The sequence below is a fragment of the Chironomus tepperi genome, unplaced genomic scaffold, assembly GCF_022539635.2.
Source record: "Chironomus tepperi strain 1889 unplaced genomic scaffold, CSIRO-AGI_Ctep_v1 contig_262, whole genome shotgun sequence".
Classification (NCBI taxonomy): domain Eukaryota; kingdom Metazoa; phylum Arthropoda; class Insecta; order Diptera; family Chironomidae; genus Chironomus; species Chironomus tepperi.
In genome coordinates this window covers 48766-69550 of record NW_027226384.1, presented here as the reverse complement: position 1 = coordinate 69550, position 20785 = coordinate 48766, and the positions used below count along the sequence as shown (strand labels likewise).

General features: G+C 33.5%; 1 long non-coding RNA gene across 1 annotated transcript in view; it reads left to right on the top strand.

The window, feature by feature from the left end:
* Window positions 1-20785, top strand: part of LOC139091838 (uncharacterized) — a 78060-nt gene that overhangs the window by 41201 nt on the left and 16074 nt on the right. The window contains exon 3 of the long non-coding RNA XR_011544547.1: window positions 1362-1480. This is a non-coding gene — a long non-coding RNA (uncharacterized lncRNA). The remainder of the gene's footprint in view (window positions 1-1361; window positions 1481-20785) is intronic.

The window sequence follows — 20785 nt, the reverse complement described above, 5'->3', positions numbered from 1 at the left end:
TCAATGAGTTTCTATTGTGTTTCTTATGTGGATGTTTATGTGAATGTTCTGATTTGGGGGCGTTTTGGTATCAATTACTGTGTTTGGTTGTGGATTGGGGGACTTGATTGAGACTAGAGTTGGTGGCTGAATGTTAAATCCTTATGAATATTGACCCAAATCACCTCATATAATGAAATTGAAGCTAGCCAGGGGTATAGCAGGGATGTAGCAGAGACACGGAGCGGGGACGTAGCATTGATGTAGCAGGGACGTAGCAGATACGTAGCAAAGGTATAGCAGGGATGTAATATGGAAGTAGCAGAGGCGTAACAGGGACGTGGCATAGACGTAGCAAAGACGTAGCATGGACGATAGCAGAGACATAACAGGGATGTAGCAAGGACAAAGCATAGTGGTAGCAGTGATGTAGTAGATACGTAACAAGGGCGTATTATGGTCGTAGCAAAGACGTAGCAAGGTCACAGCTTTGATGAAGCAGTGACGTAGTAGAGTCGTAGCAGGGACGAAGCAGAGGCCGTTTTTGATTGGAATTTTGGGTGGTCAGCTACTTGAACTCTCAAATCTGGTTAAACCGTCAAATCTCCCCAACATCCCAAAGTACGCCCCTGAAGCTAGGACTAATGACACTCAAGACTCTTTTCCGAATTTGTCCTATCTAAAATCTCATAAAAAATAAATTAAATTCCTCTTATTTAAATTTGTTATTTTATTCAAATCATCCATCCATTTCTCATCCTTTTTAATGTCCCTAAATTCTACTTATTTTATACAAAAAAAATTCCATCTTTACCCACTCACATCTAATTTAAATTTAATAAAAAAGAACTCACATCCAGCACAAGAATCTCATTAAAATGAGATAAAAAATATATATATATATATATAATGTGAAATTAAGAATATAGAAAATGGCTTTTTATTATAAAAGCATTTTAATGTAATGAAGATGGTCGTGAACGGAAAATAAGTCCGTCCTTTATCTTTTCTCGCAGACATTCTCTTTTTTTTTAATTATTTATCCATTAGTTGAAAATTATTTTTGAAAAATATATGCTTTTTTGTAGATTTTTAGTTAATGGTATGAGATGCATGGGGGAAAGATTGGGTGGAATTTTGAAGATTTTATTTTAATATGCTATCCTGAATGCTACTTAATGATATTTTTGCTTTTGTGTTTAAATTACTGTCAAGGATCAGCCACTATCGTATGAATTGTAGAAATCGTCAGTTTTATTTGGAAAAATTGTGTCTGATCCTTTATTATTAGATATTTTCAATTAATGCCAAATTTAATGTATTCCATCATCCTCTAAAATGAGCTCATTGAACTAATTTATTCCTAATTATTTTATTTTTAGATGAACCAGATACCTATCAAGGATATTCAATAGTGAAAGTTGATGATCGTTCATAAGCAACACTAGAAAAAATATGAATGGGACTATTTTAACGTATCCAAATCCTGTGTTACACCATTGTAAGTTTTAAGCCATAAAAAATCACAGTAAATTTGAAACTAAAATTAATTTTTGAATCATGGTGTCAAAGTTATTTCAATTTTGAAGCATTAAGTTGTAATTTATCTAATTTGATATTCGATAAGTTCTCGTATAGCTGGGCAATTGACTAACACACTTATTTTACTGGATATAAAACCTTCTTTTCCTCGATCAATATCAAGTTGCGCTTGCTATTTGGTAGTATCAAAATTAAACCTACTCACTTATGTACATTTTTACTTCCTTGGCTGGGGCGCACGAGGGCCCATTGCCGCGCATAGGGAATGTCTGAAGACAGCTCTATCCTTCGAAACCTTCTGCCAGTTCGGGATATTAAGGACTCTAGCTTCCTTTTTAACACATCTAATCCAGGAATTCTTCGGTCTTCCTCGCGATCACTTACAGAAGTCTGAAGTAGAAAAGTCTGAAAATTAAACCTACATATTTTTATCAAAAGCAAGAGTTGAGCATATCCTAATTTACAGGAGTGTAGGCACGATTCTTGCAAGGATTAGCTAATGTGATCAGTGAGAAAACTTGGTTTTTAGTGGTTTTTCTGGACAAAAATCAAAAAACTTTTGATTGTTCATATAATGAATCTTGGCATCATACTTTGGGGAAGAATTGCTGTTATTCTTATGGATGATTGAATCTATTGTACCAATCATGCAAAAGTAAAATTGAATTTTATGATACACAAACTATTACACATCAAGTTTATATCTTTACATAAAAAAAATTATGATTTCATGTTGAAAATTGTCAAATAAAATTTCCAAAATCTTTACTGTCCCTAGAAAAAAATTTAATTTTACTATAAAATTCCAGATCTATCAATCCACAATACCACTTGTCCATATAATCCCTTAGAAAAAAAATAAATATTCCCATTTTAATGACAATAGCCCACAGCAATTTTTGTTCGTAAAGTAATCAAATTGTAATTAAACTTTACCCATTTTTCCTTACATTCAAGGAATTCATTACATCCATCTTGTGTAGCACATAGAACAATGTAAAGCATAGAAACATTTAAAAAAAATATCCTATCTGTAAATGGCATTAAACTCTTTTCTCTCCATTCTTCTTATTGCTGTCGGAGATTCTATTTCTGCTTGTACCCGGGCGAGTGAAAAAAGAACTGGAAACGATAAATTTTCATTAAATATTTTTAATTACTTTTCCAACTCGGCAATTTAGTTTGCAGAGCAATTGAATTACAGACTTTTTCCACTCGACATGACTCGCTCATATCTTTTAACATTGCTCACTTTTTTTTGAGGCTACAGAAAACGACATAAAATGATGGTAGATGGTTGGGTTCAGGAGGAAAAAAAAATAATGTAAGAAGAAACTTTTTCTTTATGTTTGAGAAAAAAAAATGATTTATGCACGTTGAAGCGGTTTGGAAAGCCACATTTAAACTTTTCCTTTACGTATATTTAACAATTAGAAAGTTTCTTCTTCTCGTCATCTGGAAAAATGTCCCTTGAGATGATTTTGTTAGGGAAACTACAGCGGTGTAATTCTGACTTAAAGTTTGTTCTTTGTTGAAACTAGATTTGAACCGGTTGAAACCAGATTTGGTCCATTTGCACTTTCTGGGAGAGATTCTCAAGGAAAATTAGGCATTAAGGAAGATTCAAAATGATATCATCAAAAGAGGATAGTCAGTTTAAAACATTAGAGATTTTTTATCGTTTTGGTCATACATACACATCAGATCACAATGGCGTAGCAAAAAGAGAAAATTGGCACTAATATACATAATGATAGGAAACACAAATTGATTGATACCCTAGACATCAAGAAACCTAGCAAAGCTACCCATATTATTACGTCAATATCGTCTATCTGTCTACTTGAGTCAGATATCAAGCCCGAGCAATGCGATTCGCAATTTTGTCTGTAAAATTGGGTCAAAATCAGTATTCATGGTTTCGTCAAAACAACTACGAGTCTTTCCATTGAAACGTGAAAGTACCGATACCTTAGTGAACACGCTGTGCTATTCGAGTAAAATTAATTGAATTCAAGCTGGAATTTCGAGTTTCTATCTTGAAAGAAAATTACATGATATATGAATCCGTCCAGATCGATGAAATCTGGCCATAAGCCATACTCACAAAGACCTAGAGCCGGATTTTTGCCATTTCCACACTATGTGCGTTGTTGAAATATTGCATTATAAAGAAATAGAAAGTATATTGTAGACTTTTTTGAATATTTCACCAATATCACATTAGAACAAGTCAAGTGATGTTAAAATCTTAAGTCTGAATACCGGAATTCGTTCAATCAATCAAAATTCCGACACCAGGTCGACATGATTCTGTATTAAAACAGGATTCGATTTAAATCAGGTACCAAATTAGAGTCAGTTATTCTGAAACCGAATTTTAGATCCATTAGCCAACTTGTGCTATTTCGAATAAGTACCAAAACAATTTTGACAAAAAATCACCACAAGGACATTTGTGACTGAGAAAAAGTGCTTTTCATGCTTTTGTGGGCACATTTAAATTAATTTTTTTCCTACACTGTAAGGTAAATTGCTTTCGATGGTGGATAAAAACTTTTTTAATTTTACTAAAATGTTAGTTTTTTTTGTACTTAATGGAAATGGTAGAAATTTTAATGATGAAAAGCGACGTGATTAGTGTAGCTTAATGGAAAAATGCTTCATTTTGTGGGTTTTTACAAACTATATGAAAAGTTTGTTATTTTGAGTTTTGTTTGTGTTGGGATGAGGGCGCCATGACTGCAACCCCATCTTGCTGTTACATCGTATTATCTTCCATAAAGTTCACAAACAAGAGATGAATAATTTTTCAAAAAAATATTAAAATATTAAAAACAAAAACCTCATTAATTATTTTCTGTGGATATGTAAACGATCCTTGCCTGAAAAAATAATATAATCCAATTAAAATTTGAATTCCCAAGCGCAACGCAGAAGAAGTTTCATGTTTTTGCATTTGAAGGTATAATTTTTCATGATTTGGGTTTGAACATTTACACAGAGTAGCCATTACATTATCATATCAGACATATGAACCCTTTTCAATTCACAAAACTTCTTTTCCTGTTATGTTTTTATTGTTAAATTAGCCTCAAAAATATATATTTTTTTTTTTTTACTTCTTTCAGGCTTTATTCAGTTGCCTTTTGTTTTTCTGAACTCGAATTATTATTATGAAGAGAATTGTGAATATTCTTCATTCATTGTCTGTACATACGTAAAGTGGATGAGGATGAAAAATAATGTTTGACAAGTAGCAGTGGTTATGTTATTGAGTTTGAGAGGCAATAAAGCTTTGAATGTTGAAAATATGAAGCTATTTGAATTACTGCGCTATATATACATGAATTCCATGACCATTATCCATTATCCATGACCTCTTTGTCTAAGTGATGCATAAGAAAAGCAAAAATTAGTGAGTCGACGTGACTCGATGGCGAATGGTTTAGTACTTCGGTACTAAATTATTGCAAAACCGACCAAACTATCTTGGGTTCGAAACTCAACATGACATGTCCTATTTCGAATCAAATGTAGCGAAAATGCAGCTTACAGCCTTCCTTTTTAAGATACATTCAGTAATTGGCAGTAATGTCCTCAGTGGAGTGGTTCTGACCTCACTGTAAACTGTAGGTCTATTGAGTGCATAGGTCAGACGCGTTTAATGCACCTACCTTGACACATAACTCAGCTTCTTCAATCTCAGAGCTCAAAATCGACTCAACTCCATACAAAATTCGAGTCAACTCCAAACTCTGCTCAACCCCTACTCAATGTCAATAGCATGCATAAACACCTGGATTGACTATAACTGTTCCCAAATCGACTGAACCAAATTGACCAAAATTAAACCCCATTGTTCAAAAACATTGCGCACTAAAACTCCAAGAACACACATTCAAAATGATTTTAATTCTCATTGCTATCATTAACTTTTATACTCCAAAAAATGAGCTCATATAGAATTTTAAATTTTTTAACTTCCACTGCTATTGTTCTTCAACTCTATTGTCAGTGGTGGACAACCTGTGTGCTAAGGATTCCCGATCGAGATCGAAATCGAGACTTCCCGAGTAGTCTTCCCGGTAGTCTCGATATCGGTCTCGAGACTTCGGAAAACCATACTATATGTAATTACTATATTTTACAATACGGTACATCTAGGAGGCAAGCTTAGACAGAAACTGCACACGACATACGTTTCATCGCTTTTTGTGTCTCGGCTCACAGGTCGCCTACCACTGACATAGAGTAAAGAACAAAAGCAGCAGTGACGCGCCATAGTTAGGTGATAAGCCTTGAACCAAAACTACACACGGCATACAGTTCATGGAATCTACTGTGCCGCGTCACACAGTTTACCCACCACTGCTCTATGAGTTGCAGGATGAGAAATATCAAGAGTAGAGTAGAGGAAATTGTAAAAATATGCAAATAATAGCATTCATAAAAAGGAACGAGGGAGAAGACAAAGCTGAAAAATAGCTTCTCTATCCTTAACAGCATAAAAAAAACCCCTATTGTTGTTATTAAAATAAATAAATCCCCTTTCGTACAATTTTCTAGCATCCTTACAACTATAATGCACAAGCGAGGGTGGCAAGAGTTTTTTTTTATTCCCCATTTTCTTTCATTTCTGCAGTTAAGCACGTAGTCTATAGAAAGGAACAACAAAAAATTATATAGAATCGCCATTAATGGCATGCAGATTCATTCTTCGAGATAACGTCCATTTTCGTTTTTCACGTAGCCGCACTGAGAGATAAATTTTTTTCTCGGTTGTGCTTCAAGACAATTATAAAATATTTGGGGATGTGCTGAAGAAGAAGAAATTTTCTCATTTAAAATCACAATGGCTGAAAATGGAGATTTTCCACCCCCAACATCCTTTTTTTTAGAAAATGAGAAAATTTTCTCGTTATTTTTACACAAAAAAAAAGAGGAAAAATAATGGAAATGGAACTAACAAAAAAGGAATAACCATTCAACTTTATCTTGGTTAAGGGATATAAAAAGTTAGGATGAATAATAAATTCTATGCTTATTGCAAAAAAAGTTGGATGTTCATCTACATAAGTATGCATGGAGAGGAGCTCTGAGGTGGTGGAAAATCTCTTGATAATGTATGGATGTAGAAAAAAGGCTTAGAGATGAAAAAAAAGAACGTATAAAAAGAGAAAGAAAAAGTTTCCCTGCTTTTATATTTTTAAATAGAATAAAAAAGGAACTCATTCTCTTGAACTTTAGTTTCTGGGGATGGAATACTTGTGAGGAGATTACTAGTGTTGGTTAGATAGGAATAATGCACGATTTTTGACTTATTTTTGGTAACCTCAGGTTGATACCGGAATTATAAGAATTCCAGCGATGAATTCCAGGTGTTCTGACACAAAACGACTGGCCAGACACTGTCGTATCAACATTCATGATGCAGGAAAGACTTGAATTTGTTTTTCATCTGATTTTTGATTGAACTGTGATGGCTGAATTTGACTTATTTTTGAATCTTGAAAAATAACCTCTGATTTACAACGGATAGTCTCTTTTTGGTGTTTGTTGAGTAGCAGCTAATTGAGAACACAAATTCTTTAGCTTTAGTATTTATGTCAGTTCTCTTCTTTGTTTAGTCAATTCCTCATCAATCCTGCTCAATCCTCAATTCTGCTCAATCCTCAATCTTGCTCAATCCAACAAACAACTAGGGTGAATCTATGGCTTTCGTTGTACATTATTAAAACCTGTAAATGACAAAAAATGATTCTAACTACATTGTAATTGACCTGTCCTTACGTCTTATGGTGTCTAATTCATAGTTCTAAATAATTCTGTCTATAAAACTGTTAATTTTCCAATGCAGCTCTTATAAAAAAGCCGAAATATCACGTTGCTGAAGGTAGGAATCGAACCCGAGAGTTGTCCGAGAATTCAAGTTCAAAACCAACATTCATGGCTTAAACCTTGCCAAAAAAGATATTAAGGGACTTTTGGGTACTTTGAATTAATTGACTAGCATACCGAAAATTGTTTTGTGAATTTCTATGAAATCGAGCATTAAATCCTTTTAACGGAATTAGAATTTATGTAAAAAGCAATAATAATGCTAATGAATTCCTTAAAAATGTTCATGAATTTTGCTGAATTTTTAGTGATCAATTAAGTCAAATTCTACATAATAATCAAACAAAACGTAGCACCATCCCATAACCCAACAGTAACCATCCCTTATCTTCATATACTGTATAATTCCCTAACTATAATGTTGTATACATTCATAGCATTATAAAAAAAATCCTTGCATAAGCATTTCTTTCTCTTTTAACCCTTTTTTATTATTTCTCTGTATTTTTAATAGTCCCAGACACAGCCCACTTTAGTAAAGAAGATTTTTTCGAATATATAATGAAGGAGCGAATGTATTTGAAGTGGAAGTAAAAAAAGAAAAAAAAGTAGATGGAGAAATGGAAGAGCATATCTGAACAATATACAGAAAATTATAGTAAATCCTCGGTCTGATGAAGATAAAAGAGCTCATCGGGACGAAAAAAAAAAGATGGAGAGAAGTTTTGAAATTTATCGTCTCATTGTGGACGTAGAAGATAGCCGAGGCTGCCTCTAAAGAGCTTGGTAGAGGAAAATTTATGTACGAATTTTAGTTTTATGCTAATGATTTAGTTTAAAAATCACTATGTGTGCATTTTTAAGTCTTCTAATACATTTACTTTGTGGATGTGGAGAAATTGGGGATTGAGGATAGGGTAGGGGAGGGTTTGGGGTCTGTATTTAAGGTATGACCTTGAAGGGTGTAGATAGAAGTTTTGTGAGGAGATTGGAAGTTTTGTCTTGAAAAAACTTTAGAAAATTGAAGAATTCTGAATCCAAAAATTGGATTTTGACCCCAAAGCTCCTTCTCTCTGGATATACTTCTGTAATCCGAAGTATGAATTCACCTTAGAGCCTAGGTTGCTACAAAAGACCTTACATCTGACTCAATTGCTGGCTGAACCACAACATACTTACTTACTTCGCTGACCATACAGATCAAGTGTGATCCATGACCTCCCTCATGGATTCCTAATGGTTCTCCATGTTTCTCCCATGGCTGAACCACAAATCCTGTTCAAATTCTCAGTTTTGACATCTAACTGGCATTCATTCATTACCGTCCAATGCCATGTTGCTCTTAGAGCATCAGGACGCCTATTTCCTACTGGATTATACCCTTGTGGAATGAATACACTTGGGTACGTGTAGAAAACTGCATGACACATTCCCTGACGCATATTTCGTACTGAATTCATGGAACAGACAGTATAGATTCACATTGGTACCTATAAACTCTATAACACAGCATATGATGCATGTTTAGTATCAAAATTATGTTACAGACCAACAGAAAATGCCTAAAAATCCAATAACTCAACAGACGTCACTGACAATCTACCCCCATGAAGATATCCTCTAAATTTTTGCTAATTTTGCTAATTTCCAACTCCACAGAGACGATATTTTATGAAAGATTATTATCATGGCATAAATTTACACCATTTAATGAGAAAATTCTCATCTCAAAATCATCCTCTTCCTGTACAATCCAGCACACAACCCTCCATTTTTAATTCAAATTTATGCGTTTTTGTCAAGTTTTATGCAAACATAAAAAAAGTGTTTTTTTTTTCACGCTGTATTTTTCTACACTCGACGGGGCTTAATTTGATTGGCAATATATGGAACACGTTAAACAAACAGTAAATTCATTTTCTTTATGTCATCGCATTCGCGAAAGGCTTTCTCATTTTCCCAACCATATCTCGCTTTTTGTGCTGTTAACGCGATGATAAGCACACGGCGAATCCTTTTTTATTTTGTGTTGTCTGATTGTAGAACAAAACCTTACATATCGATGCTGTACGTATTACATGTAATGTGCGTATTGTTGTAAAGTATGATAAATGATTCTTTTTTATATCCTTTACGTTGGAAAAAAAATTATAAAAATATTTGCTTTTGGATTTTCATGAAGGTTCTTTGGTTTTTTTGGCATTATTTTATTATCATAAGCGAAAAAGCCTCTTCCATTAATTATTCGTGTGTATGTTTTAAAAAAGAATATATAATACTCTTTTTGGACGGTGTTTTAGTTCTTTATGGGAACGAATGGGGTTGATTTGGATGTTGTGTGATGCATGAACCATCCCGTAATGCAAAAGGCATAAAAATGGCCGAAAATTTAGCCATAAGCCAGCAAGAATATAATATGAGATCAGATTCGATGAAATTCAGTGTCAGGCCAGAATCAATTAGACCTAGAACTGGATTTTCGGCCATTTCTACGAAACGTGCGTTTCAGGCACCCTTAAGGCAAGTTCTATCGAAAACACTCCATTCAATGTTTGGGAAATCTATGATTTGAATCGAACCCACGTACTCATAAAAGAGATTTGCAGATATCGGATCTGTTGCCGAGCTACGCGACTATAGAGTACTTATTCTCCCACTGGTATAGATTCGCTTATACATGGATACCTAATATTCCAATAAAGATGATTCTAAGAAACAGAAAGCAATTCAAATTATTCATTTATCTGGTGTCTGAGTAGGTTGGAATCTGAGGTTTCCAGATCCGCTTAAGATCCATGCATAAGCGAATCTAGAAATCTCAGATTTCAAACTATACAGACACCAGATAAATGAATAGATTGAATAGCTTTCCATTGAAATGTTATTTAGAACATCTTTCAACGTACGAAATTCTACCAGATTTCAATAAAATCATTCCAATTTCTAGGAATTAATGTTGAAATTTCCAAGTAAATCCGCTTCATACTCCAGTACACTGTCAAGAAACCTTAAGAACAGAATAATAGTTTAAGTTGACATTTTGCCAAGTATTTCAAACCCCTTTGACAGCTTAGTGTTAAGAGCATATGATCAAAAATTGTAAGACAACAAATTCGATTCCAGACTTTAATTACTAAGTGCGAAATGAAGTATATTTCATAAAACACCACACATCATATTCAAATCACCCTCACATCCCTTTCTCCCCATCTGCAAAACGCAGCAAACAAAAAAAAACCATTTCTCACCATAAAAGGATGATGATGATGATTTTTCAGAAAAAGCAGTAAAATGTTGTCCAAAAAAAAAATTATTTTTTTCACCAAAAGAGTACAGAAATGAATGGAGAATAATTTTTCTTTTGTTTGTCCATGTCCGGAGATGGAAAATAACATTCAGTCAAAAAATACAAAAAAAAAGAGGAAGAAGGGAAAGTAAAATAAATTTGCGTATATGGACATAACATAGAATTGAGTCTTAATTTGATGGGTGTATATGGTGTGTCCTGCCTAGCGGTCGCATCATTTCCATAGAATGAAAAATTCCACTCCATGTGTATATTTTGGAGAACCTGACAACCTTTGAATATTGCTAAGCAAATAATATAAATACGAGTAATTATTCATGCCTTTAAGGGCTACTTTTTTTTTGTTGATAAATGGAAAGACAAAGATGAACAGCATGTGGAGGGTCAAATAGAAAAAAACATGGAAACTTATCAATTTCCCTTTAATTTTTATGTCCAACATCCATAGCTGCGTTTCTATGACTCTCTGTAAGTAGAGAAAAAATTGGCCTTTGAGATGCCTTTTGATGTTCATCAAGCCTAATGCAAATGTAATCAAAGTGGATGAAAAAAACTCGCTCGTTAATTGAGGATTTTATAGAAGCTGAAATACAAATTTCATTTTGTAAATTCTTTTTGCTATTTTTTGCATGGCGGATTGTTAATGTTATAGTAACAATTGAATAGATAGTCTTTGATGTAATGATTGGAAATGGTCAATGCGATTCATGATTATCAGATTTTGTTTGATCATTTGACTTTTTTTGTATTTGTTTTAGTGTCTTTTTAATGAGTTTTTGTTGTTTGGTGGATTTGGATAGTGACTTTAACTATTGGATTTGACTTTGGATAGTGCCTCACAGCCTCCCTTTGTAGGCTAGAGACAAACTAATCTGAGAAAAATAGTGGTTCAAATCCCATTATAAACTGTAAGTCTATTGAGTGCTGTCTGGCGCACCCTCATTCGTTAAACAATCATTAGCCGCGAATCACTTTAGCGCAGCTCGGATCTCAAAAGATCTGAAAAGCTAAAATGTTATATGCTTAGAAATTGGCAAGGCAAGGAGACTTTTTCGTCAGTTTGATGAAAAATTCTTCAATTTTCCGATCAGCACATATTGAAATATTGTCACAACTGGGATGAAGCGGCAGAATTCTTAAAACCAAACGGCAGTCAATTGGCGAAAACGACCAAATTTTCCAATTAACTGCAACTTAAATGCATCATTTCAATATGTACCGATCAGGTTAGCTAGGGTTCTTAAGAAAAATGACGAAAAGCTTCCGTTGTTCAACTAAAAGTGTTAAAACTAGCTATAACTTACCTCGGTCGTTACTGAACTAACTATGCTCATTTTAATGACTGCTACTTGTCAACAACATCAGGGTGTCTTTGATTCAAGGTTTAAGTGCAGTATTCTGTCAAATTAACAATCGTAAAGCTTTTCCCAGTCGTGAACCTTCCTATACGCAGCTATGGTGTCTTTAACCCTCTTAAAATTGACTTACCATGAAAATTTGAATATTTTACAATCAGTTAAATTCTGAGTATATAATAATGGACAAAAACACGTTAGAACTAGTCATCAACTGGACATTAACTTGTCATCAACTAGTTAAAACGTATTTTTGTCCATTCTGGTACGCTATAACTAGTTAATGGCAATCTTATGTCCATTTAAGTGTCACGACACTCCAAAATCTCCATAGCATTAATTGACGTTGACATGGTGACGTGACGCTGCCCACCAAATACATTGCATTCCTCCAACATATTTTAAAGATGTCTGAAAATTAAAATCTGAAAAAGAAAAATTTCACAACAAAGCAATAAAATTTCCACATTGTTTCCATTCTTAATCCCCTTCAAAAGCTGTCTCTCTGTTTTTCCATCAATGAAACTCATCACATCCATTCAAATCCTCAGTAGACATAAAATTGAATCAATACTTTACCCATTCTCAATTTCCATTGAAATAAAAAATTACAATATTGCATTGAGTGAGAATCCATCCTTCAATACACAATTTGCAGCGAAAAACTTCCTCCTTAAATTGCCACTTCCTCGAGATATTAAATCGATAAATGTGAAATGCAATCACGTAGCATTCTCAATTGTATACAAACTTTGATGGGATGAAGTATATGGAAATATCTGTAAAAAACCACGTTTCTAGACTGAAAGAAAATCTCTTTAGACAATTTCTATTTGTACTGCAACAACTATAGATAAAAAAAATTGGAATTTTATTGAGCTCAAATATTGACAATAAACTACAATTCTAATACTTTGTTACTGCATTATGAACACGAATTGATGGATAAGTGATTGTAAATGGATGGAACAATTAAATCCATTGTATATGATTGTTTTAAAAATTGTTATTAATGAAAATGGTTGATAGGCTTACAATCGCTTTTGGGGATTTTTTTGCCTCAATCAAATAAAAGCCTTTGATGGGGTTTTGAAAGACTTGATAACAATTTTTTTTTCAAAATTGAATGTTGAATGATGTTTACTCTTGAGTTTGACAATTGACAAAGTGATGAGATGTATATAATAGGCATTTTGGAACTGAGAATATGATGATGGACAACTGGTTGGATTGCATGTGATTGAACATATGTTGAGGTGCTGTTGATGAATTAAGCTTGTCCCATGAGCTGAAATTTGAATTTTTGAAGACTATAAACTGATATTTTAGACAGGAAGCTCAAAATGACCTTGATGGCTGTTATTGTCCAGTTTGATCACCAAAAAATGAGATATTCTGAAGCATGCTGCTTAGGACCAAAATCTAAAGAACCAAGACTTGTCTGCAGTCCAGAACGACCACAAAAGACTCAAAAACAGTCACAATGGATCTATACGAGTTCTGAACATTCTGTGAACTCTATATTGATAATAAATCTAATCTTTGGTTCTCTCTTAGGTCAACCAAGCAGCTCAGCTAAGATTCTCATTGACTAAATGCAATATACATCCCGTTCCATCACTTCCGATAGCCATCAGTCTCATTTTCAATTTTCTTGACTTTTCATTCTTCAAAAAAAATTATCATCTTCATTCATTCATTCATAATTCAATTCCAATTCAATTAAATCGTCCATTTTTCTTCGTTAGTTTTTTTTTGTGCTTCTTCGACATCCTCTTCATTGCACACATACATTATCGTCTCTTACCTTACCTTGACTGAATGTAGCAGTAGGAATTTTTAAAATTAATTTTTCATCCCTTTCTCTTTTTTTTGTGTGCTTCTGCTTCATGTCTATAGCACGTACACGCATTTTTCATTTCTCGACATTTCAGTTTCTACCTTTTTTTTTAATTTTCATTCTTTTTATAAAAGAGGCAAAAAAATTCATCATCATACATCATAAATGATTGAAATCCTCTTGAGATTTAATTAGAATGAGGTACAGCAATGTGCATTCAACATGGCTGTATGTGTGTGATGGTCTTAACAAGGCACATTGCTGTAGAGAGCACTGAAAAAAAGTTTCATTATTTTTTTCTCCTTTAATTGTCCATCAAGATATTTTTTTTTTGTGCTGTAAATAAAACGAGATTAAAAATGTAATTTTTCAACTCATGAAATTACATGGGATATTGTATGCTAGTTCCTTTTTTTATAGGGAATTTCTCTTGTTTTGTGTATATTTTTTTTTATGAATGGAATTTACATGAGGAATATTCAAGAAGCGACTTAACAGTCATGACAAATGGCGATTCTTATTTGACGTTGTCAGAAAAAATGTAAAAATAAAAAAATTGTACGAGTTAAAAAAGTTTTGGAGATAATGAAAAATTGTGAAAAAGAAGGATGAGCGTGGAGCAGTTGAAATATAATTTTTAATGTCTGTTTGTTTTGACTATGATTAACGGCAAGTTAGGGGTCTTTGGAAAAATTGGTAACTGTCAAAATTGCATTTTCAAATGATCAAATGTAATGCTCTGTAAAAAAATTATGAACAAAAATTTGCAATCCATAACAAACTTTTAAACCCCCATCTTCACACTAAAGAGTACTTTCCCGAATAGCACAACATGTTCGCTAGTACACCACTACTTCGTCGTTATTACAGTGAGCCGCGAAGCTGTCCAAACAGCGCACAGCACTGAATGCTCCGCTGATTTTGACCCATTTTGGTTGAAAATTTCAAATTTCTTGAAGAAAATGACCGATGAAATAGCCAAAAATTGATCGAACCGCAAAAGGCAACAAGGAAAAGAAAACAAAATACCCAAAATATCCCAAATCATTGACTCTACACTTGTACAGTTTACAAGAAATGAACCAATAATCCAGAAGGCACACGACATAGAAATGGATCAATTTTCAGTTATCAAGCCAAAATCACTCAAACTTTAGACCACATTCAATTAAATCTGGTCTCTGGTCAGCATTATTCTGACTCTAAGCCAGATTGTCTGTAGCTTCAGACCAGATTTGATCGTACTCGGCTTCAGATAAGCGTCAAGTTTTTATGCAAAAAGGACGCTAGAGTCCTTAATATCCCGAACTGGGAGAAGGTTTCGAAGGAAAGAGCTGTTTTCAGACATTCTCTACACGCGGTAATTTGCCCTTGTGCGCCCCAGCCAACGAAATAAGTAAGTTAGTTAAGAAATAAGCCAAGAATCTGTAGAACTAGCTTATTTGATAGAATTGACTCATCTATTACTAGAAACATTCATAATAAAGAGTCTATAGCATAGTACGAACTTCATATTGTCATACCAACACATCCAAGTCAAACAGTCTCATTATGCTGATTATTAAGATTGAATGAACTGAAAATGAGTTAACCGAGATTCCATTTTTTTTAATTTCATTCATTACCATAGCTTAATATTATTGATATCTATTTTAAAATTCAACATCTGCTATTTTCAAGTCATTAATTATTTGCTACCAATTCTAATGCATTTTTCCTCTCTTACATTTTCATTAAATATTCCAAGTTGATACCTAAAAAAAAATAAATTCCTGCCTGCATGTAAACAGCAAAAATTTCCTTATTTTGTTATTTTTTTTTAAACGAACGAAAGGCAGCTGAAACAGTTTTTTATTCCGTCCATCCATCTAACTGTCCATTCACATCTTCAACATCCTCATTCCACCCCATTCCTCATTCCAACATTTTTCTTTTATGTACCGTACTTTCTATGCTGCATGAATATACGTATATGCTATAGAAATCTCCGACATTTGCGTTTTTAGCAGCAGTAGCTGTCTGACGAAGTGAAAAAAGAACAGAGTGTACAAAAAAAAATAGAAAATGTGCGGCTGGGGCGGAGTTTTTCCTGAAAAATGGGAAAAATTTTTTGGAGTAAAAAAGCACTTTTTGTGGCGAGGAAAAAACTTGTTTTTTTTTGCATTTTTCCCCCGTTAGCCAATGAAAAATTCAGATATATTCTGACTGTGTGAAAAACTTACCCATTCCATGTCCATACAAAAATTTTTTGTGATGCTGCTTTCGGTTGTGTGATGCTTTGACGGGGAAAAGGAAAGGAAGAAGAAAATGAGAGGAAAATTTTCTACTGATGCTGATGCTGAATATCAAGGAAATTTACTTTTATCGTTCTTATATTTTTTTTAGCCTCAACATACACACACATACATATGCATACTTGCTCTATGGCTTTTGTTCTGCATGCTGATGTTTGTTTATTGTATGAAAAATTTATGAGGTGTGAAAATTTTATGAGATGAAAGGAATTTTTTAATTAAATTTTTATTTTAAACAACTTCTTTGGATGAATTTTGCAAATGTGGAAATTTTAGGATTTATTTAAGGATATTTAGAAATTAATTACTGGATGACAAATTTAATTTAGAAATTTTTAATAAAATGATCTTTGAAATTTTGATGAAAATTTTTGTTTAGAAAATTAGAAAAGCTTTTTTGGACTCAAAATTTTGACCCTGACGTGGAGTTGGGAAGACTCCATTGTGAAGGATTTTTAAATCTTGAGCTCGGTCAATTCTGCTGCTAAGTGAAGATCGAGAGATTGTGAAGGCATTTTCCCTAACAGGCAAAATGTGTGTTCTCAAGAGTACAGTAAACTGAAAGCGATGCTGAAGAACATGCTCATCTAGCATATTTACAGTGAGCAAGCTATTGGTGGCATCTTAGATATTATTATGATTTCTAAAAGTGTATGTCAATTAGATGAGTATTGTGGCTTCAATAAATCTCGGCACTCCAGCTCCGATCACAATTAAAGTTGAGTATGATTCTAATTGCACATTACACTAGGGTTAGTGAACAATTGTCTAGTTCAAAGAACAACTAAGTCGTCGTCCTGTGATTTATCGTTCTTAGAACTTAACATAACTAAGTAAGTAAGTAAGTAAACATGCCAAATTGACGCCTTTCCAATAAAAATGGACACATGACTCATAAAAGTTACAAAATCTGGTCCAGGCATGCATAAGTCTCGTATTGAGCTTAATTTTTGATATTTCTATGCCTTGTGCTTTCTGGGGTAATTAATGCGAATGTTGATGCTACTTATTATATTGGATTATGACTAAGAATTGGATCATATACAATTAATGCTGCTGATATTAAATGATTAGTCGTCATTATGCATTTATGTCTCATTTTATTAATAAATTTCAGCAAGATGTAGCATTCTATAGCATATTTGCTTAGCATTAGATCCAAAATTCAATCCATATGCAACACAGCAACAGCTAATCTAAAACTCAACTCACAAACCATCAAATCAAGCACCAAAAATATTCCAACAAAATTTTGCAATTTTACAATCCCTATGAAGCACCCAAAATTAGTCATTCAATGTAATCGCTCACGTATTAACTTCGAAAAATTTTCTACAATTAGAAGCCCAAAAAAAAAAGCTTTACGAAATTTTCATTTTCATTTGCTACGGATTGTTGGGTTTCTAATCAACAAAAAAAAAAAGAACTGATTTTTGTCCATAATTTTCCATGCTAAAACTTTTATAATCAAATTTCCAAAAGGAAAACCGCAAGCATCAAAAAATTTTGTTTTAAATCCTCGCAGTCATAGAATAAAAAATTGCAAAATTCGCGATGCAAACGAACTTCCCATATAATCCCAGCAAAAAAAAAAATTGGAATCTAAAAAAAGTGCATACATAAGCACACACATAAATTCTATTGAATGCAGCATCAACGGCACACAAAAAAAAAAGCTTCACGATTGCGTGTATGCATATTCAAATGTGCATCATGTGCATCAACATATCTATCTCCATTCAGCGTGAGGGATAAAAAAAACTGAGTTCGATTTTTGTGAGATGTACTGAGGATGGCGAGGGTGGATATATATAAAAAAAAGTTCAAAAATAGAGGAAAAAAGCAGCGGGTGGGCGAAAATGATGTGTAGTATGGGAAATAGGCATGAATGCACATTTTGAAATATTACCGGACGATGGCTGACACCATGCACTACAAAACAGAAACGAGGAATATAAAAAAAACTATTCCATATACATGTTATGTGTATATGCAGCATATAGACAGAGATGAAAAAAATACGTTTGTGATTTTTTATGGGTGATTTTGGTGGATGATTAAGGCGCAGTTTTTGAGTTTAGATGGAAGTTTTTAATGAAAATTGATGGACTTATCTGGATATTTGCATTTATTGAATGATTTTATACTCAAAATTATGATTGAAAAGTAAGCTGAAGTTGGGCGATGATCTAACAAATTAAAAGCCTTAGCAGGAAAATAATGTGATTCCGAGAACTTACTTTCTTAATTATTTCGTTGTCCGTAGACATCAAGTATGATCCATGACCTACAAGAGCTTGCTCACTTTAAATATGCTAGATTTCCTTACTCGTGATCGTTTCTCTGAACTTAGTATGCTCTTGAGAACTCAATCTTTGCCTCCTAAGGAACAAAGGTCACAAAGTGTCCCAATCAAGCGTTCATGTACCAGTACTTACTTGAGTAAGCATGTTCTTTGTAATGGTTTAGCATCTCTTTATCAAATTGCTACATTGAAACTGATTACTCCTTATTTAGTTAGTTATACAGCTGAAAAGTTATCTAAGCGACACAGAATTCAACTGACAATGACTCAATGTGCATTCCATAAGGCTATCATTGTCATCTTTACGCTGCTTGACTTTATGAAGGAATGGAAGGACTGACTTGACAGGACTTTCCAAATCTGGACTCTAAAAGTTCAAAAAAGTGCCTCTAATGGAGTCTGGACTAAACTTTTTCCAGACTTTAGTGGAGGTGCATCCATAATGGAGCATTGCTAAATCTGAGGATGGATATACTTCAGTAAATACACATCCTTATTGTCAAAATAGCAGTCTTTGATTCAAACTCGTTAATTCACATAAATTCCCGAATATTTTCATAATTAAGGCAAATTCAAGATACCTTAACTGCATCTTTAAACGCTTCAATCATTGAAAATCCAGAATCCAGCAAATAATACAATCCAGATGCTTTCTAATCTCAAGACCAAACTGCATCTCAAATCCCCCCTCATCATCCTCATAATCCAGCTCATGAAACGCATAAAAAAAAGTTGCTATTGCAACGACAGAGAATATAAAAAAAAGCATATACACATATATCGTGTGTATGTTGCATCCACCATCATCATATGCATACACACATTCACTTTATATTGCTAAAATGCATCGCAATTTTTCATTTTCCCGGCTTTGACTCGTATTTTTTTTTACCATTGCATCTCTTCATCATTCTACACGAAATCGAAGCACTCATTCTCTCAACTACTGCTGTTGCTATATGCATATATGCACATGTCGTTGTCATGCAGAACTTTTTTTTCATTTCTTTTTTTTATGTTGTTTAATTTTTTTTTTCGGTATAAAATTTTGTGCATTTTGCAGACGACACTTTTTACGTCCATATAATGTGTGTGCATATACGATGCACATACATTGCGACTTCATTTTATGGGATAGGAACGTGAAGGGTGAGTTGCACACAAAAAAAACGAGTCGAGGATGAAGAAAATGAAAAAAATATATAAAAAAAATCGATAAAATTGCATGCCTAGCTGTATGTCTATAATATAGACTTGATGGGATCAGTTTTTGTCATATATGAAGAGTCATTTATTTCTTTTTTTTGGGTAAAAGTTGAAAACGAGCTTTCGTTTGCACATTGAGTGGCACTCACATTAGCTTTGATGCATTTTGATGATCTTCAGTTCACTTTTTGTGCTGATTTTTTTCGAGAACTTCTTCAGTTTGATGAGATTGTAAAGTTTTTCATTAAGTAATCTTTGTAATAAAGGAAGGATGAATGGGGAAAATTGAGAGCTTTTTGTGTTACATAGATTGGAAGTTTACATTGTTTTACATTTCTATGGATGAAATTTTAACTAGTTTGAAATTGAGATTGTGGACGAGAAAATGCATGGTTTTTGACAATTTTTCTAAACAGGTTCAAATAAAACTTTAGGACTCTTAAGGAACTTTTGTGACAGAATCATAGAAAAATCATAAATTTAGGAATGTTCCTCAAATTTATATGGCATAGTCTATATTTTTTCATTAAATTCAAGTGCTATACTCATCCTAGTTACTATCACTCCTATGCAATCTATTAGAACGTAGGTTCATAGGACCGACTGAAATTCCGGTCGATCTAATGAACAATAATAAGAATCTCTAAAATAAGGTAAAATAAAGGATCCATTCACTCATTAATTTACACAAAAATACAAAATTTTAGAGCTAGACCAAGAATAATAGAGCCTGATTACATATGCAGTGTTGTATTTCCCATTCGTTCTTTATTACTCAAGTCGACTCCGCTTCATACTAAATCTGAGTCGACTTGGAAGCTCAGACCTGTAATTTTTTACGAATCCTATAAAATTCCTGAAGATCTATGACAATCATGTAGCTCAGCAACAGAAAACTGTAGCTTAATGTAGGATTCGAACCTCTTTTTTGCAGGCATTATTGCATGCAGTCTACAGTGGAAAGCAGTGAGTCACATTTGAGATGCATATGATTTGGAAGAGGTCATGTGAAAGATCTCCAAAACTGAGATTCGAACCCATGATCACTTGATCGGTTTGGAATACTTAAGTCCCAAAGAACTAAACCTTTCCACCATTGAGCAACTTCGACTCACA